Raw genomic sequence first — 18,748 nt, 5'->3', positions numbered from 1 at the left:
AGTATGTTGGGAATATCCACCCCTTTTGAAATTCCTAAAATAAATGCATGTTCTTAAAATACAAAGCAGACCCATTAACCTGCCAATAAAAATGAGTGCTACTTTGGAGGTTGTAATAAAAACAAAATAGTGGTACTGCACCGACACACTTTATTCGAGCAAATACCCAGTATGTACCTGGCAGATACCTGGAATGCGCCGCTCCTCACCTCTGACAAGCCCTGTTGCGTTTGCCTTCCCAGCCTGGGTTCATGCCTGGCTGACGGGCGGCTGATCTGTTAAATGATAATGATTAGGATTTAATAGGCTGCAATGCTTCGCGTGTCTACCAGATGGCATAAATTCATGAATTGTAATGCAGTATATATATATATATATATATACTGTGCAGTATTGCAGCCAGCGGGAATAAAATGCTTCAATCCCTGCTTGGAAAATACCTCAATGCACTCGGGCAGAAAACAGTCACAAACCTCAATACACCCGGGTATACCCGAATTCGTGGGACTAGCCGAGCTCGAATAAAGTGTGTCGCCAGTGTACGCCTTGTTCTTTAGTACTATACCACCTCTTTTCCACCACCGTCAGTGGATATACCTAAAGAATAATACAAACGTACGACAATTCCATTAAAACAGCAGCTGTAACTCTACTAAGGACCAGACATTCACCCATCAAGACCATCTCATGAAGACAGCATCTACTCAGTCATTTGGCCAGATCAATATCGTTGGGAGTACATCACTGCCAAACTAGATACCCCTGAACTACCTCTTCTGTACAGCTCACATCACCTATCCTGCAAATCTATTTTTATTGGTAACTAGAACGTCTCTCATTGGTTGTGACAAATAGCTTCCTAGTAAGTGACCAAAGAGTGGGTCCACCTGGATGGAGTCCTCTTGCTATATCACTTAAAGTCTCTTATAAACTTATTGTAAAAGTGAGGTTCTCTGAACGCAGATAATGTCAAAGCAACCCAGTCAGTTGATATAGAGCAGTTCAGATCATGAATCATATAGTAAACCCTCTCGCTAAACAGGATAACGGGACATCACTGGGACATAAGAGTAGGGTGACCATATTTGTACCGGCACTTGCTGACTGTGCATGCGCGAACGACTGTTGCCGGTTGCTCATGCGTGATCAGAGCTCGCTGGTCGTGCATGCGTACGAGCAGCCGGCAAATGCCGATCGTGCATGCACATTCGCCAAGTGTCAATAGCGCAAGAGCAGCCAGCAAGTGCCGATCGTGTATGCACAGTCGACGCTCACCAGGGGGACAAAAAAAAAAACCGGGACAGAACCCTAAAAACCGAGACTGTCCCAGCTAAACCAGGACATCTGGTCCCCCTACATAAGAGCTAACATCTAATTATGATCACACACACATATTTTCATTATATTAAATGACATGCCAGTTAACCTGGGTAACATTGGTTTTTGGGGTGGATACTTTTGTTTGTAAGTCTGTAAGTCTGTATGTGTGTGTATATATTCATATGCAAAACCCATTAACTTCCCAAGGGTTCTGCTATGGTCAATCACCTACTTGTTTTATTAAGTGGTTTACTGTGTGTGTACATAATATATTCTTCAGTTTTTTGTAATTAATGTTGTGCTAATATAATTATTTATTTATTTTTAAGGACACTTTGCTGAGATATGTTCATGGACATCATCCTTTGCTTACTTGCATCTACTGCTTAAAGGTACGATTTATATTTCTTTAAAGCATAACATTGCTGCAAGTAAATCGTCCCATATTTAAATTACAGGTCTACATTTGCACCCAATATCTGCTCAAATGCCATACTATCTAAGACTCACTTGCACTTGCTATGTGTAATCATTCTGACATTCTTTGCTATGATTACATTTTGATATCCTATATAAACTAATTGAAATCCATTTTTTGGCATGAATCTGATTATTTCACTTCAGTCAAGAAACATAGAGGGGTCCAGATCTTTTCATTATGTTCTGGTTTTGAAAAAGTATATATGGTAAATAAATTTACTTCTGTGTGTGTGTGTGTGTGTGTATATATATATATATATATATATATATATATATATATATATATATATATATATATATAATATTTATATATACACACACAGTGAGTGCCAGAGGAGCCAGCAATGTACTGAATCACCTTAATAATAATTACTTTATTTTATATAGCAATTTTATCCCAATGGGACTCAAAGCGTTTCACAATTACAGTATAGTGCAAGCTATGCAGCATATAGGACATTTCACAGACACAGTCCCTGCACAGATGAGCTTACACTCTATGTTTTTGGTGCATGAGGCACAGGGAGATAAGGTGACTTGCCCAAATTCACTCCAGGAATTGAACCAGGTTCCCCTACTTCAAACTCAGTGTCATTGTTTTCAGAGTCTGTGCCTTTATTCACTGAGCCACTGATGGCTCGTTTTGCACTCAAGGGGTTAACATGTCCCACCAATATTTCAGTGAGCTATCTTTGCAGTAGCTTATGATGTAAGTAATGGACATTTTTATAAAGGATGTAGTCTGCCTTTAAACTGGCTATGTGAGTAAGACAGCATTAAAAGCTCTCAAAACAGGAACAGATCCGGACTGTTAAAATACTTCCCAGATGAACAGGAAAATAGTTCTAACACCATCAAGCTTCCATCCAAAAAATGTAAATTCATTCCATCTGGGTTGTATACTGTATGTGCTTGCAGAATGTAAATTAATTCCTGGCACTCTTCTAGTACAACTCAAAGAGGTCCAATGAAATACAAATTAGCTAGTAATTAAAATCAATGTGTTATATAAAATATGCCAGTGATCCTATTATTTTATTCTACTAATATTTTTGATTTGACAAGCATTTCAGACCTTAAGCAAACTACTTCTGGTGTTGTATGCAGTGTTCAGAAAGATCCTCATAGTTATGTCATTACTCAGAAGATATACTTGAATGTTGGTTACATTTAAATCAGGCAGTGTAAATCAAACACAGTATAAGGTAATGGTGGGCACAAAGAGAGACAAAAACCTCTATCATACCAAGATACAGTAAAGATAACCTGGGTATCTTCATGCCTCTTAACAGCTATTGGGCTGCTTGCTCCCCTGTTTGTTTTATTATACAGGCAGTCCTCGGTTATCCAACGGAATACGTTCTGGAAGTAGCGTTGGATTGTGAAACCGTTGTAAAGTGAGTCCCATGTTAATAAGTGGCGGTGAGCGTCAGATAACGCATTCAGGCGTTGAAAAACGGCCCTCAGGGTTGCATTGTAAAGTGTTGGATATGCCATTCGTTGTAAAGTGAAACGTTGGTTAGCGAGGACTCCCTGTACCAGTTTGGGGCCTGATTCCATATGTTGTGCAGAGGCATGTTGCATTGTCATCATAACTCTGTGCCCCGGACATACTTGAAAACAAGAGGTAGCTCTCAATGTATTACATCCTGGTAAAACATTTTTATAAATAAATAGTGATCAACCGATAAAGCTACCATTCAAGCTAGTGCCAGTTTTCTGCCAATCTCTGCGGGATTGATTGCTTCAGGACATATTGAAATATGCCCATAGTGGTATTTTTAATCATATATGGCAGAATGAGGGGCCTTATTAAAGCCAGTATTGATTTGGGAGAATCTGGTTCAACATGGAGTGCTAACACAGCTGCTGTGAACCTGGGTATTTACGGTCTCCCTGTGCCTCAGCATTCCTCATCATGAACAGAAATCTGTACTTATCATAACTTCTGTTGGACACATTTTGTTTGGGAAACTACTTCAAAGAGATGTAAATGAAAAAAGATGATGCATCCATAGGTCTTGCCTTTTCTTTGCACATGCTGTAAATCTATGTATATAAAGCTCCAAGGATGTCTGCACATCTCTCTGTGACAGGCTGAGCGGACTCTCACTCACCCATGGACACCAAGTGAGGCTGCACATCCCTCCCCCTCTGTGATAGGCTGAGCAGCCTGTCACTCGCCCAGGGACAGCCAGTGAGGCTGCACATCCCTTCCCCTCTGTGATAGGCTGGTGAGTAGGAAGAGGAAACAGAGACAGCAAGGAGCGAAGGATGCAGATGAGATGAGGGAGTGTAGTGTGCACAGAGAGGAGCAGACACAGTAAGGCTTGGTCCCCGCTGGCTGCCACAGCGGGCGCTGCAGTGACAAGAGCCACCCCTCAACGGGGCTTGGCCCACTGCAAGGGGTGGCCGCTGCGCTGCGCAGTCAGTTTTTCCAGCAGACTGGAAAATTGTGCTCAGTTCCAGGGACGGAGCGCTTGGCCACGCCCCCGGCGGTTCAGCCAATGAGGGCAAACCTGCCGGGTGATGTCATGGCCGTGCCCCCCCGCCATACCCCCCCTGTCTTTCCCCCTGCAGCTCACTGCAGACCAGGGAACTCGGCTGCACGTGCCGCCAGCCTGGCAGGCGCGCATGCAGTGCAGACAGCGGGGCCATAGCCTATGCCGGGGAGCGGGAGCCGGGGCGGGAGTGGGGCGGGAGTGGGAGGGAGGGGGGCGTGGTTTGAGCGGAGGGACCCGCTACCCACCCCCGCCGGCTCAGTGTAAAGCCATATTCTTCTAGGGAAATGCAAGAAAATATTACTGCTTGCCCCTAAAATCCTGCAATTACTCCACAGAAGAGCACCACCTGAGAGGCAGACCCTTGCACACAGGGTCAATGTTACCCGCTACTCCCCCCCTCCCTCCACACACACTACACACTGCCCTACTCACACGCTGACGCTGACATACACACACACAGACAGGCACTTACACTCAGGCACACACATTCACACACACAGACAGGCACTCACGCACACACATACACACACAGACAGGCACTCAGACACACACATACACACACACAGACAGGCACTCAGACACACACATACACACACACACAGACAGGCACTCACGCTGCTTTCCCTCCACACGCCTCTCCTCCTCCCGAAGCCTCCCCTCCTCCCGAAGCCTCCCCTCCTCATTGGCTCACAGCCACACCACGTGGCGCGTTGCCGCTAGGGATTACAATTCTCTTGAATCCCCTAGCGGCTGACGCGTCACAGCGTGTAGTGAGCTGTGCAGCCAGGGAGGACTGGGACCGGCTCGGGAGGATTCCCCTGCTGGTGGGGAACGCTCACGCGGCCGCCCGCGCCGCCGGGCGCAGCGGGTCCCAGCCCTAAGGCAGGGAGTGCAAAGAAAGAGGAGCAGGGCATGAGGGAGGGGTGGAGACAGCAAGGAGGGGAGAGAAGACAGACAGAGAGACAGCAAAGAGAGGAGGAGACAGATGCATGAAAAGAAGGAGGGAATGGAGAGCAGCGTGCACATTGGACAGGAGGGAGTACAAAGAGAGGGGAGGAGAGACAGCAAGGTCAGTAGGAGGAGGAAACAGACAACAAGGAGAGGAGACATATATGAGTAGGAGAGGAGAGAGTGCAAAGAGGAGCATGGCATGATGGAGGAGGGGAGAAGAAACAGCTAGGAGAGGAAGAGACGGGGAGGATGAGGAGGATGGAATTAATGTCAGTGTGCACATAGGGCAGGAGGGATTGCAGAGAGCACAGCAGGATGAGTAGCAAGAGGAAATTGAGAGACATCAAGGAGAGGAGGAGACAGATGAGATGAGTAGGAGAGGAGGAAGTGCAATGTGTACAGATAGAAGCAGACATAGTAAGGCAGGGAGTGCAAAGAGGAGCAGAGTATGATGGAGGAAAGAGTAAAGCCGCGTGCATGGTGGGTATGTGCGCTCGCGGCACCGTGTGCATGGCTTCATGCGCGCTTCTAGCTTAAGTGATTTGTGCCCTGTAGGTAGACATGATGAGGTGGCATGTCGGAGGCGTGGCCGTGACGTCACGGAGCTGGTTCGCCCTCAATAGGCGAACCGCTCACGTGACCCGGCAGAGCGTTGCGCCCGCAGTCACCCATGTCATAGAGGCACGGCTTTTTGATCGTGCCACACGCGCAGTCGCGTTCACCATGAATGCGGCCTAAGGTGGGGAAGAGAGGGCAAGAGACAGCAAGGCATTACAGGGAGGGGTGAAAACAAAGAGTTATGTTTCATTAATAACCTTTCCGATCTCCTAGATTGGCGTATGCTACGTTGGGTACAGCTAGTACTGTATAAAACAGTGGTCAAAGTGTGATGGTATTGGGAGGATGCAAAGTAACACAACTTTTTTATTTTTACACCAAGAGTACACTACATTTTTAAAATTAAAAAAGTACAATTCCATTTTAGTGTTTAAGAATTTAATTTTTTCAGAAAGCTTCTTTCATTTGTTTTTCATCATAACGAATGCTTAAATGTTTCCAAAAACACGTTCTTAAAGCTTTGCCTTAGTGTCTAAAAAAGGTTAAAAAAAAAAATCTTCTAAATTAAGCACAGTATCAATGTTTTTTAAGTTACTTTGAACACTGTATAAAGATAATTATAATCAGTGTTCGACAAACCTATACATTTGCACGCCCCGGGCGAGTGGATTTAACATCGTGGCGAGCTCCTATTGGCCCAAGCAGCACACGTGTGGTACTACTGCTGCGGCACAGTTTATTCGAGCATTTGCCCGTTCTGTGCCGCAGCAGTAGCCTGGCGCGCGCCCGAGTGTGACGGGCGCGCGCCGAAGCAGCGGAAGAGCGCCCTCCGATTGGGGCGCTCTCCCTCCCGCTGCCGGGTCCGCCGGGTCCCCCGGAACCCCCTGCCGCCGTCCCGCAGATCGCGGGACACCAGGGCTCCCTCGGGGAGCCCTGGACGCGCGTGCAGGGGGCGCAGGCTCCCGAAGACGCGTGACCGCGCGTCTATGACGCGCGGCACGCCGAGGGGCGGCCACTAGCAAGCCGGGAAATCTCCCGGCTTGCGGATCTGGCCGCACTGCGATAAAGTGTGTCGCTAGTGTAGGTGGCGAGCAGATTTTTTTGTTAGGCGAGTAGATTTTTTGGTGATTTGTCGACCACTGATTATAATTATATTTGGAAACTCCCAAATCTAAAATTTTCCCGAACATACTTGCAAAGAGCCTTCTATTGATATAACATGACCAGATAACGAAAAGGTTGCAGACAACTGGACACGTGATATATATATATATATATGTATATACAGTGGTTGACAAATCACCAAAAAATCTACTCGCCACACAAAAAAATCTACTCGCCACCTAGTACCACACGTGTGCTGCTTGGGCCAATAGGTGCTCGCCACGATGTTAAATCCACTCGCCCGGGGCGAGCAAATGTATAGGTTTGTCGAACACTGTATATATATATATATATATATATATATATATTGCTGGAATTGTGACGGAGAAGAAGCTATATACATTTCCTGTCCATTACTTACATTGTATTATTTATTTTAGTTACATATTAATTTATTTTTCTCTACTTGAGTTCCAAGCACCTTTATTTCCTACAAAAACCAACTGATATATATTTATAATACGGGACGCCGAAAGCCAGTATGAAAGTGTGACATCATAATGAGCGATGAAAGATTTGCCAATGCTTGGAGCTGAATGGCATCTCCCACTTCACCGCTTTATTCTTTGGTTTTTATCCTGTCTGCTCTTGGCAGTTCAGATAAAGACGCGCACTGAGTAACACCTATGGGGATGGGTGTCATGGTATTGTGAGATAATAATAATAATAGCATTTTCTTGTATAGCGCTGCTAGTTTTACATAGCGCTTTACAGAGACATTTTGCAGGCACAGGTCCCTGCCCCGTGGAGCTTACAGTCTATGTTTTGGTGCCTGAGGCACAGGGAGATAAAGTGACTTGCCCAAGGTCACAAGGAGCCGACACCGGGAATTTAACCAGGTTCCCCTGCTTCAAACTCATTGCCCGTCAGTGTCTTTACTCCCCGAGCCGCTCCTTCTCCCCTCTCTCTCTATTACATTCAAATTGAAATCTATTACGTTTTTAGGACTGATTTCATTGCAGTCATTTTAAGTTCAGGCCTTTTATGTCAAGGCACTAAAAAACTGGACAATAATGCGTCCCGACAGACCTTTCCTGGACAACGGGACAAGTCAATGAAATAAGGGGCAATCCCGTATATCTGGGACATCTGGCATTAAAAAAGTACAAATATACTACGTTTCCCAGGTGTTAGAGTACATTGAGTAGCATTGTGTAGCCGGTTTAGAAAATACCCTGTAACTGTACTGTATGAAAGTGAAATGAGTGAGGCTTCTAGATGCTGGTACATTAAGGGTGTACATTTATGCAAAGCAGTAACAGTTATCTCAGCCAGAATGTCTTTTGAGAAGATGCATTGATAAATAATTTATCTTCCTTCCCTCTCGAGTTGAGTTCAGAGAATCTCAGGTCCTGTTATGTGGTTGGCATATATCAGCAACAATTGTAAAGAGAGATGAAGACTAGATTGTTCAAAATGAGCCTATTTAAATGCATTACCAATGGTGCATCTTGTCTGATTATTACTAAACAACAGTGATGCATCCCCCCTCCTGCCTCGGTTCTGTACAGCTCCGGGCAAGCAGCAGCGGGCAGTGCAGTTGATCGACATTCTCATTTGCCTCCCAAGTGTCGGTTTTCTTTCCCGACCAAGCCCATGTGTATGTTACGTGGCATCTCCTGGATCAAAACCAAACTGAGAAATCATTACCATCTGATTGCTTGTTCTGGAGGCAGTATGGAAGCATGGACTTAATCATTACAAAATAATAATGTATGAAAGAATTATCTTTTTTTATGGAAATATTTTAACAAATAGGAAAAGCATGATAGCAAGTGTTGGATAATTAGGATTTTTTGTACTAGGAGATAAAAGCTGGAATTTGTACAGTATGTTCTCATGACACTTGATGCTTTCATTCAAAAGTTTGTGAAATGAACACTTTTAAGTCAAAATTAAAGCAACGATCCTGTTTTCCTTTTTTTTTTTTTTTTATAAATATTTGTAAGAGCAATAGGATTGAAGCAAGGGGTCTCCGGAGCTGAACCGGGTTAATTTCAGCTCTGGGACGCCCTGCTTCCCGAGATACTTACCTCTGTAAGGGGTGCTGGTAGTAGCTCAGGCTGGACTATGTGAAGTTATCGAAATTGTGGCTTACATGTACCGCGTCACGTGGGCAGATAGGAAGCCATGATGTCATCCCTTGCGGCTTCCTATTTGCCCGCATGACCAGGTCATTTAAACCTACGGAGCTGCAACCGTCACCCCCTACACAGGTAAGTATCTCGAAGCAGGGGGTCCCAGAGCTGAAATTAACTCGGATCGGCTTCCCTTCTTCCCACCTAGGGGAAACATTTTTTGGGGTGGGGGAGCATCTGCTCTTGGAAATCACACAGGTAGAGAGGGGGGGGGGGGGGTTATACCATGCTTGTGGTTCAAAAATTCTAGTAGCTGTGTTGAACCTGGAAAAGTGTAACTTTCATTGGACAAAGAAGAGAGTTGTTCGTGAGCTGTGTACATATTAATTCCATCTGTCAAGAGCTCTTTGCTCTTCTAGGTCCCTTAAAAGATATCATGACCTACAAGGAATCTACACTTGTCCAGGACCGATATAACTAAACATTACAATTAGACCTGTGGGGTTTTAAATGTTCTGTACAAACCATTAAATGTAAGAAAACATTATACTGTTGGCTCAATAACCTTGAGTGTGAATCTGATGTTCTGGAAATGTTTGATGGGCTGGCACTATCCTTTTGATATTCCCTGATGTCATGCCATTTTTGCTTGTATCTATGTTTGATTGCCACTGCGGCTCTCAGGGAGGAAGGCGGTTTCTTCAGCGAGATGTCAGAAGGCGGGTAAGAAACGTGTTATTGAAGAACTAGCAATCGGAATGACCCAGAGCATTCTGTTGTCACAGGAATATCAGCTGCAAAAGGGTTAAGAGATATGACAACCTACGGCAAATTTATATTCCATGCTGAGTAGGATTTAATTGGATGAAATTCACAGTTTTGTTGGGAGAAGTGTAAAAATCAGGTGGTTGATATTTTTGAATTAGGGCCTTGAGCAACATCACTGCTAAAGAGCCAGTGAAATGGGAATATCACTGTGGGGAGCATCATTCCTTTCACTCAATGGTTCTCTGGCATGAGACAACAGAGGTAAATATTTACTGAACTGGGGTGCTACCCATAGCGCTCTTTACCTGACCATGTTCAGTTCAATTAAAATGGAAAAATAATTTTGCTGCTTTAAATATTGTCTCACAGGTGCCCCAATATATTTTCTCAGCAGCAATCCCTTCAATATTTTTTAGTGCTTATCAGAAACAGTGGTCCTCCAGAGTGGGACTTTGCTAAACTTACCCACTGTTACAACTGGTAGTCTTGTGGTTCAGCACACATACTGTTCCATTCCTCTGAGAACAAAATGGCCCCTGGACCCAGCAGCCAATGATTGAAGAGAATGCTGCATGACATTGACCTATTCCTCTCATTCTCTGGTTTGTCGGCGTGATGTTAAACATGGCGGCCTTTTTTATTTCTAGGCTCGCTCATTCAGGAAAACTCAATATTGGAAATATTTTGAATTTAGTTTACAACATCAATACTCTCAAAAATAGTTTTTATTTGAATTATACGGGGTGACCTTTCTGAGCTGAATCTTGGTACTTATAGCTTTGTGACCCGCGACCCCATTTTCAAGATATTTAGGGAGAGAGTCACTAAACCTCCGATACAGATTATCGCAGTGTCAGTGTGATGACCTGTATATGAGGTTAGTAAAACCTGACGTTAGTTTTTTACTTTCTGGTAAATTAAAGCGGCACTCCTGGCGACACGCGTGTGTTTTTTATTCTTTAAATATGTGTCATTTCAGCTCCAGAGACCCCCTGCTTCCCGAAATACTTACCTCGGAACGGAGTGCCTAGACGGGGCTAGCCAGGGCTATCAATATGGCGACTTTAAAAGTCCTGCGTCCTGCAGACTGATAGGAAGTCATGACGTCATCCCTAGCCGCTTCCTATTGGCCCAAGTGACGCGGGACATTTAAATTGCGCAGAGATATCGGCACCTTCTTCCGAGGTAAGTATCTCAGGACGCAGGGGGTCCCCGGAGCTGAAATCCATGCGATTCAGCTCTGGAGACCCCCTGTTTCAAACCTATTTTAAAAAAAAAAAAAAAACATAATGTGTCCCCAGAAGTGCTCCTTTAAATAACATTTAAAAAATCAAGTATGGTTGCTGCAGTCACCAGTAGGAAGCCGCAGCTTTAGTGCTGAAGTGAAAATGCCAAATATTCTCGCCCGGAAGATAAAAAAAATTAAATATCTTAGGATCCGGGGGGGGGGGGGGGGGGAGAAAGAGGGGGTCCCGGAAGTGCTACTATTCAAGTAATGTTAAAATGAAACATTTGGGGTATGTTTAGCTTAAAGATCCCGTGGCTTGCAACTTTTTTAAAGTGTTGAAATATATGGAAAGTATTTTTTTTTAGTACTATAAATTGTGCTCTTCACATGCGAGATGAAGAACTGCCTTCTTTTGCACTGCATGTTTGTTACACCTGCCAGCGAGCAAGATATTCGATGCTCTGATCTGCGACATGCAGGTATTACCGATAGAAATTATTCACCTTATCGTAGACGGTTTCAAGCTTTCACAGATGTCGTTTTAGTGCTCTAGAAATGAATACAAGGGCTGTCCCTGTTTATTCATGTGAAGTGGATCAAATTACCACATATACCAAATGTTTCCTGCGGTTTCAATTACCAATGCAGGTAAACCTTTATTTTATGTTTTAAGAATATTATGTAGGGACTTCTAGAAATAATAGGGTAAATGAAAACATGTCAGTCAACTGGTGTTAATAAGCTTTTCTATATCTGCCTAGAAATGTTGTCAATTGCTGGGTTTTAGTAAATGTTAAGCTACTATATGCCTTGGTTTAATATGGACAATTCTGTTTTGCGCAACTCAGTAGAAAAGCCCCATATAGGTCAAGCTGAATAGCTGCATACAACAAAAAAGCCTGTTATGGCTTTATTTTTGTTAAATAAATCATGACACGGTGTAATATGTCATGTGTTGTTGTTCATCTGAGGTTGTATTTACCTAATTGTAAGACCTGCCAAGGAACAGATGATTGTTATTATGTTCTGATATGTAAAACCATGGAATTCAAAGAGGGTGTACTTTCTTTTTCACATGACTGTAAATCCCACTTGATCTGGGTTGATTATCCTAGAAAGCAGTTTATTTAGTCTTGTTGCAATAATTTTACAGTAGATTTTAATATCAGTATTGATAAGTGAAATGGGTCGATAGTTACTACAATAGTTATGGTCCCTGCCAGGTTTTGGGATCACAGAAATTTGTGCTCTTAGCATAGAAGGGGGTATTCTTTACCTTTCATAAAAGAATTTAAAAGTATTTTTAGGAATGGTGCTTATCGTGCTAAATGTTTTGTGATAAATATTTGAGAGTCCATTTGGACCAGGTGTTTTCGAGTTCTTTAATCACTGCCAATATCTAGTTTGCGAAATTTCTGCATTTAATAGGACTCTGTCTTTATCGCTCAAGAACGGTAACTGACAGGAATCCAGATATATTTCTAATTGTTGTTTAAATATATCTGGATTTTGTTTATGCTTATTCTGCAAAATAATACAGGGAAGAGAAATAATATGCTATACACTCATCTCCAACTATCTTTGGATCAAATGGAATTTCTCCATTTCTCATTTTGTTTACTTTAACAGTAGTGGAAGTTTGAACTTTTCTTAATTTCTGACCAAGCATTTTTGATCATTTGAGTCTGTGGGGTTATGTTTATATGTGGCGTCAACTTCTGCAAGTTCTATTGAACATTTTGTAATTTTATATTCTCTTTGCTTTTTCTTCAGCGAGGAGGTAGCAATAAACCTTCCCCCAATACACGCTTTTTGTGCTTCCCAGTTCATAGAAAGAGACACTTCAGGTGTCTCATGAATAGAAAAAAAAACTCTGTTAGATGTGTATTTATCTCATCAACAACAGTAAGGCCTTGATTATATTAGGTCCGGCAGTGTGGGCGCGCGCTCCCTTGTGATGTCACTAGGGCAATGCGCACGCCCGAAACCTGCACTGCAGGCAGGAGTCATCTGGAGGCGTGGCCATGAGCGTCTCGCCCTCATTAGCAGCCGCGCCAAATTCAAAATGAAAAATCTCCTTGGGAAAAGCTTGCACGGTTGCTCTGCAGTGCTCACAAACTATGTGCAGCTGCATTGGAGTGCATTCATTTGTTCCGGCGGCGCACGTGCAGTATAAGCACGGCCTAAGATCTCTCAGAAGCAAATCATTTAGCTGCCACATAGGTCTCACCTTGTTAGGGTTAGTATCTGTAAATGTACACATTACTAGTGCATGGCCGGACCAGGTAATTGCATTGTTCTTTGTATTTTTTACTGCTGGGATCAGTGAATACTCAATAAAAAAATAATCAATTCTAGAGAATGCTAAATGTATGAAATTAATGAATGAAATGTGTAATTCCTCTCCTTAGGGTGCAGTAACCTCCAAATATCCCATAGTGCTATATCTTGTACTAGCTGAGAGACCCGGCGTTGCCCGGGAGTCACACTGTCCCCCCTCCCACACACACACTGTCCCCCCTCCCCCACACACTGACCCCCCCTCACACACACACACACTGTCCCCCCCTCCCCCACACACACACTGCCCCCCCCCCTCCCCCACACACACACTGTCCCCCCCTCCCCCACACACACACTGTCCCCCCCTCCCCCACACACACACTGTTCCCCCCCACACACACACTGTCCCCCCCTCACACACACACTGTCCCCCCCTCCCCCACACACACACTGTCCCTCCCCCCCACACACACTGTCCCTCCCCCCCACACACACACACGGTGTCCCCCACACACTGTCCCCCCTCTCCCCCCCACACACTGTCCCCCCCCCACACACTGTCCCCCCCCACACACACACTCTTTCCCCCCTCACACACACACACACACACACACTGTCCCCCCTCCCCCACACACTGCCCCCCCCTCACACACACACACACACACACTGTCCCCCCCCTCCCCCACACACACACTGTCCCCCCCTCCCCCACACACACACTGTCCCACCCTCCCCCACACACACACTGTCCCCACCTCCCCCACACACACAGTCCCTCCCCCCCATACACACACGGTGTCCCACACACACTGTCCCCCCCTCTCCCCACACACACACAAAGCCTCCTCACCTCTGCCAGGACTCACAGCACCGCTCCTCTCTCTCCGGCGCTCCTCCGATTGTCGCGCGCCTGGCCCTTCTCTGCTCTCCCTCCTCCCGTCCAGGGAGCGCTGCGCACGCGCCCCCTCTCTGCACCTGTGAGCGCGAGCCGCCGGGAAACGTGCAGCAGGGAAGGTGCAGGGCCTGTCCGTGTGACGGGGGAGAGTGACGGCCACTGGGAGGGGGGAAGGTGCGGGGCCTGTCCGGAGGGGGGGAAGGTGAGCTACGGTCCGGGTGACGGGGGAGAGTGACGGCCACCGGGAGGGGGGAAGGTGAGCTGCAAGGGGGCCTGAAGCTGTGGTGTGAGGCCAATGAGAGGTGTGCGGGGGCGGGCCAAGGGGACCTGAAGCAGTGGTGTGAGTGTGTGAGGCCAATGAGAGGTGTGCGGGGGCGGGCGGGCCAAGGGACCAATGAGATTGTCGCTAGGGACAGGGAACACACCAGGGAAACATACATACATACAATGCTTTCAGAAATAAATAGTAAGATACATCTTGCCAAGTATGTATCTTTTGAGACTTGTGTGGCTAGAGTCCTTTTTCAGGGGTTTCGATTTATCCAATTTTATATCATATACTGCATTAAAGTCCCCTGCCATAATTATTTTTCCTTCAGCAAATTTTGATAATCAAGGGAAAACTTTCTCATAAAAATTTGCCTGTTTCTCATTTGGAGCATTAATGTTAGCAAAGGTGATAGTTGTGTTTCCGAGTTTGCCCTTGAGGGACAAAAAACGACCTTCTTTTTCTGAGTCATTTTCCTCGAGGGCAAATGGTACCGACCTTGTCACCACTATGACTACTCCTCTTTTCCTCACTTGTGCTGATGTGATGAACACTGAAGAGAAGACTTTATCGAAAAATCTTTGTTGATCCCGTCTCCTGAAATGAGTCTGCTGTATAAAAACAACACCCAACAATTGCTTATTAAAATCCTGCAAAACCATTTTTCTTTTTCTGGGATTGTTTAGTCCTTTAACATTCAGGGTACCTAATTTTAGCATGTCAAAACCAAACTGTGTTTCATAAACATTTTTGTTGCTTTGTATGTAAACTGGAAATGTATTCTATTATATTTATAACATATCTCTTGCTTAACCTTGAGGAGGGAGGGGAACAAAAAAAGAAAAGAAAACAACAACACAAATATAACAACAAGCACAACTTAGCCCTCGCGTGCTACAGGAGGGTGAGGGGGAACTTCTGAGGGCAGGGGTTCCCTTTCCCCTTTTTTAGAAAAGAAAAGGGGGGGGGATAAATTCCTGTGTGTTACCTCAGCCTTGGGATTACGGGGAAGGGGAGGAGAAGGGAGAACAGGATGGAACCCTCAAACATAAAATCAAATACTACCAAAAATAACTTTTAGGGGCTTCTAGAACTCCTAAGTCCTTTTCCTCTCTGGAACAGGGTTTGGCGTGAGCCGCAGCTGGCAGCTGACTCTGAGGTCGCTCCACACGGAGGCCACAGAGCTTCTCACAACTCCCGGGCAGGAGTGATGTTAAGGCCCTCTGTTGGACCAGTTGTGTAATCTTTTTTCACAGTCCTTGTATAAATTCTTCTGTTTGACAAGACCTTTGGCTATGGTACAGTGGTCATTCACCAGATGATTTTTTAATTCCTGCTCGATCTTCTTGATCTTTGTATCTGCTTCCTCTCTGCGACTTCGTCTGCGCCCAGATGGGTGCCTGTGCCGGTCTGTTAGGTGAACCAGTTGGCGGTAGTGACTTTGTTCTTTGTATTAGCCCCAGTTTCATTAGTGCTCTTTCTCCTTCCTCTGGAGTCTTCACCACTAATATTGATCCGTTATGCCAAATTACAAGCTTGAATGGGAAGCCCCACTTATTCTTAATTTGGTGGTCTCTCAGATTCTTTGACTGCTTGCAGTTCCTTACTTTTGAGCAGAGTTGAGGGGACGAGATCGCTGAATATTTGGATCTGATGACCTACAAATTCTATCCAGGGGTTTGACCTGGAGGCTTGCATGATAGATTCTTTCACCGGGTAGTAATGAGCCCGCAGTATGACATCTCTCATCTTATTAGGGTCAGATTGTTTAGGTCCTAAAGCCCTGTTCACTCTTTCTAGTATCAGTTTCTCTTCCGTAATATCCGGGAGCATGGCCTGAAACAGTTTTGTCACAAATTCCTCCAGCGCCTCTGGGAGTACAGTCTCTGGGATATTTCTTAATCTCAGATTGTTTCGTCTGGCACGGTTTTCTGTGTCTTGCAGTGCTTCCGTCAAAGTATTTATTTGTGCTTTTAAAGCTACTAGTTCATGATCAGTGACATTTTGGGCTGAGATCACTTCATCTTCTACCCTCTCCAGACAGTCAGTTCTTTCTCCCAGTCTATGCAAATCTTGTTTTAGTTCAGACACTACTTTGTAAATTTCTATATGCATTTTCTGTACCGTACTGTTTAATACATTATCTAGAACACCTTTGATAGTAGGTCTGGTACTGTCATCAGTTCCTCCTGCGGCTCCTGCTTCAGCTTCTGCCTCTGATAATGAGGATGGCCTCGTGCCGCCGCCATCTTGGAAGCCTGTGTGTCTCCATTGAGTTTTTCTTAAGAAGAATTGCAAGACATCTTGTGGCGCCTGCTTCTTCTCCAGTCTTGGTTTCATCCTACTGGGTGTTCCGACACTGCTGCAGGTGGTTTTGGAGCTGGTCCAAGTTTCGCTTGGTGCTTTTTGAGCAGTTGCTATGCCCGGGATCGGAGGAGCTCCTCAGTTAAGCGGCCATCTTGCCTGCTTGCCACCCCTCAGATTACATTTTTACAGCAGCTCTTGCCCTGTCTCCAATAGGTTAACATAAAAATATCCCAATTGAGCAAACCATCTTTACCAATAGCTGATGTTTGACAAACCACCCCACAGGCAAATTCATGTTATCTCTGTGAATTGAGTAAAGGTGCAGTTCCTCCAATGATTGTGAGGCCATCTAGAAAAAATGACTAGCCTTATTTTTTTACATTTCATTTAAAAAGGCCTAAAAGCCTGAAGTAGAGTGTTCCCATGGCAACCTCTGCTGTTAATTGTCACTAGCTGCGGCTTACCAGGCAGCACAGAGCTGTTTTCGATGTAGACCTCAGAGAGAGCTTTGATGTCCAGTGATGTCACCATTTGGGAGGAGCTTAGTAGCCCTGTTAATTTCATTTACGGGGTAACTTTTTTAAAGATAAAACACGGGTTAAAAATCAGTGAGCAGGGAAAAACAAGACATCCTACAGTACTGTATGGTGAAATGATTAAAATATATATATACCGTCAGGGGGAACTGCCCCTTTAAATTGGCTTTACATGTTCCAATACATGTGAACGTATTAGCATAACCCGATAGTTGTAGTCTACAAAAATATGCAGAAAAGACCAAAGACAACATTCAAAAAATTATAATAAAGGGCCAGGGAAATTCTCAACGTTACGGACAGACAACCCTTTTTCAGGGGAAGATTTCCTCTTGGGACAGAGTTGTCACCCCGAAAGCTTGAGGTGGAGGGTTGTGGTTTTATTTTGGGGCCACTGTTTGTAAGTTTTCTGCTATTTTTTGCACATATATGGTTATGCTTTAGTTGTAAAGGAGCAATTCATGCAATATCCTACACATGTTTAAAAAACAAAAATCAGTTCTGTATTATTGGATAAATACTTACTACATTTAAAAAAAAATATTATTCAACTCTTAATGCCATTTTCAATGAGTTTTAATATACTGATCATCCTTTGATTTCTATAGCAGGTTTAGCCCACCTCCCCAGCAGTTCAAGATATTTGTAACACTTTCCTCTTTCTGATAATTTGTTGCCAATATTCTCATCAGTTTGAGCTGCAAACTGCAACAATAGATAATGTTACCTTTAGTAATATAAGAATACATTGTAGTTGCTGAGTTACACTGATTGAAGGATTGATTGAAACAGAAAGGCAGCCATTTAGTGAACCTTAGGGAGCAGGATCTTTGCTGATCAATCACAGGAGAACTAATTGTGTGGCAGCTTAGGTAATTAGTTGTCAAAGGCAATCAATGGCTCCATATATAAAAACAATTTTTTTTAAGTGCCGCTTAGATTGCCTCTCTAAGGCCCGGGCCATAGAGGGGTGGGGAGAGCGGAGGCGCGCTAACGCTGAAGCTCGCCTGCTTCAGTCAGCGCGATTGCACAGACTTGCAGGCAAGCCAGCGTGCGCGAAGGGAGCCGGGGGGAGGTGGTTGGAGGCGGGGCAGTGATGTCGCTGGGCCAATCACCCGCGACGCACTGACGTCAATGTCACGGCGCCGACATCACGGCGCCGTGACGTTGACGCTGCTGTGCTGTGATTGGAGGTTTTCAGCCGACAGCGCGCTGAAAAACAGCTTGGCGCTCGGCTGAAACCTCCAACTCGTCAGCACGCCTGCGGACGCTCGCGTGAGCCCCCTCTCAAGGCATCCTCATTGAGGATGCAGGGGCTCAGCGCGGAGCGTCCGCACGCCTCAGCACGGCCTGTCCGTCTATGGACTCGGCCTAAGGCAGATTTGAACACTGTGCTAATAGTTACATG

At 44.9% G+C, this 18,748-nt stretch overlaps 1 protein-coding gene across 48 annotated transcripts in view; it reads left to right on the top strand.

Moving 5' to 3' along the window:
• The window catches only part of SORBS1 (sorbin and SH3 domain containing 1), a 296,558-nt gene that overhangs the window by 29,684 nt on the left and 248,126 nt on the right, over positions 1-18,748 (top strand). For all 48 annotated transcript variants that reach the window (XM_075610940.1, XM_075610957.1, XM_075610946.1 and 45 more), the window contains one exon: positions 1,650-1,712. The gene's annotated coding sequence lies outside the window, so the exon portion shown is untranslated. Of the gene's footprint in view, positions 1-1,649; positions 1,713-18,748 lie in introns of those variants that run through there.

The sequence above is a fragment of the Ascaphus truei genome, chromosome 8 (assembly GCF_040206685.1).
Source record: "Ascaphus truei isolate aAscTru1 chromosome 8, aAscTru1.hap1, whole genome shotgun sequence".
NCBI classification, from domain to species: Eukaryota; Metazoa; Chordata; class Amphibia; order Anura; family Ascaphidae; genus Ascaphus; species Ascaphus truei.
The sequence above is the reverse complement of the archived record's forward strand: the minus strand, read 5'-3'. Positions and strand labels throughout refer to the sequence as shown.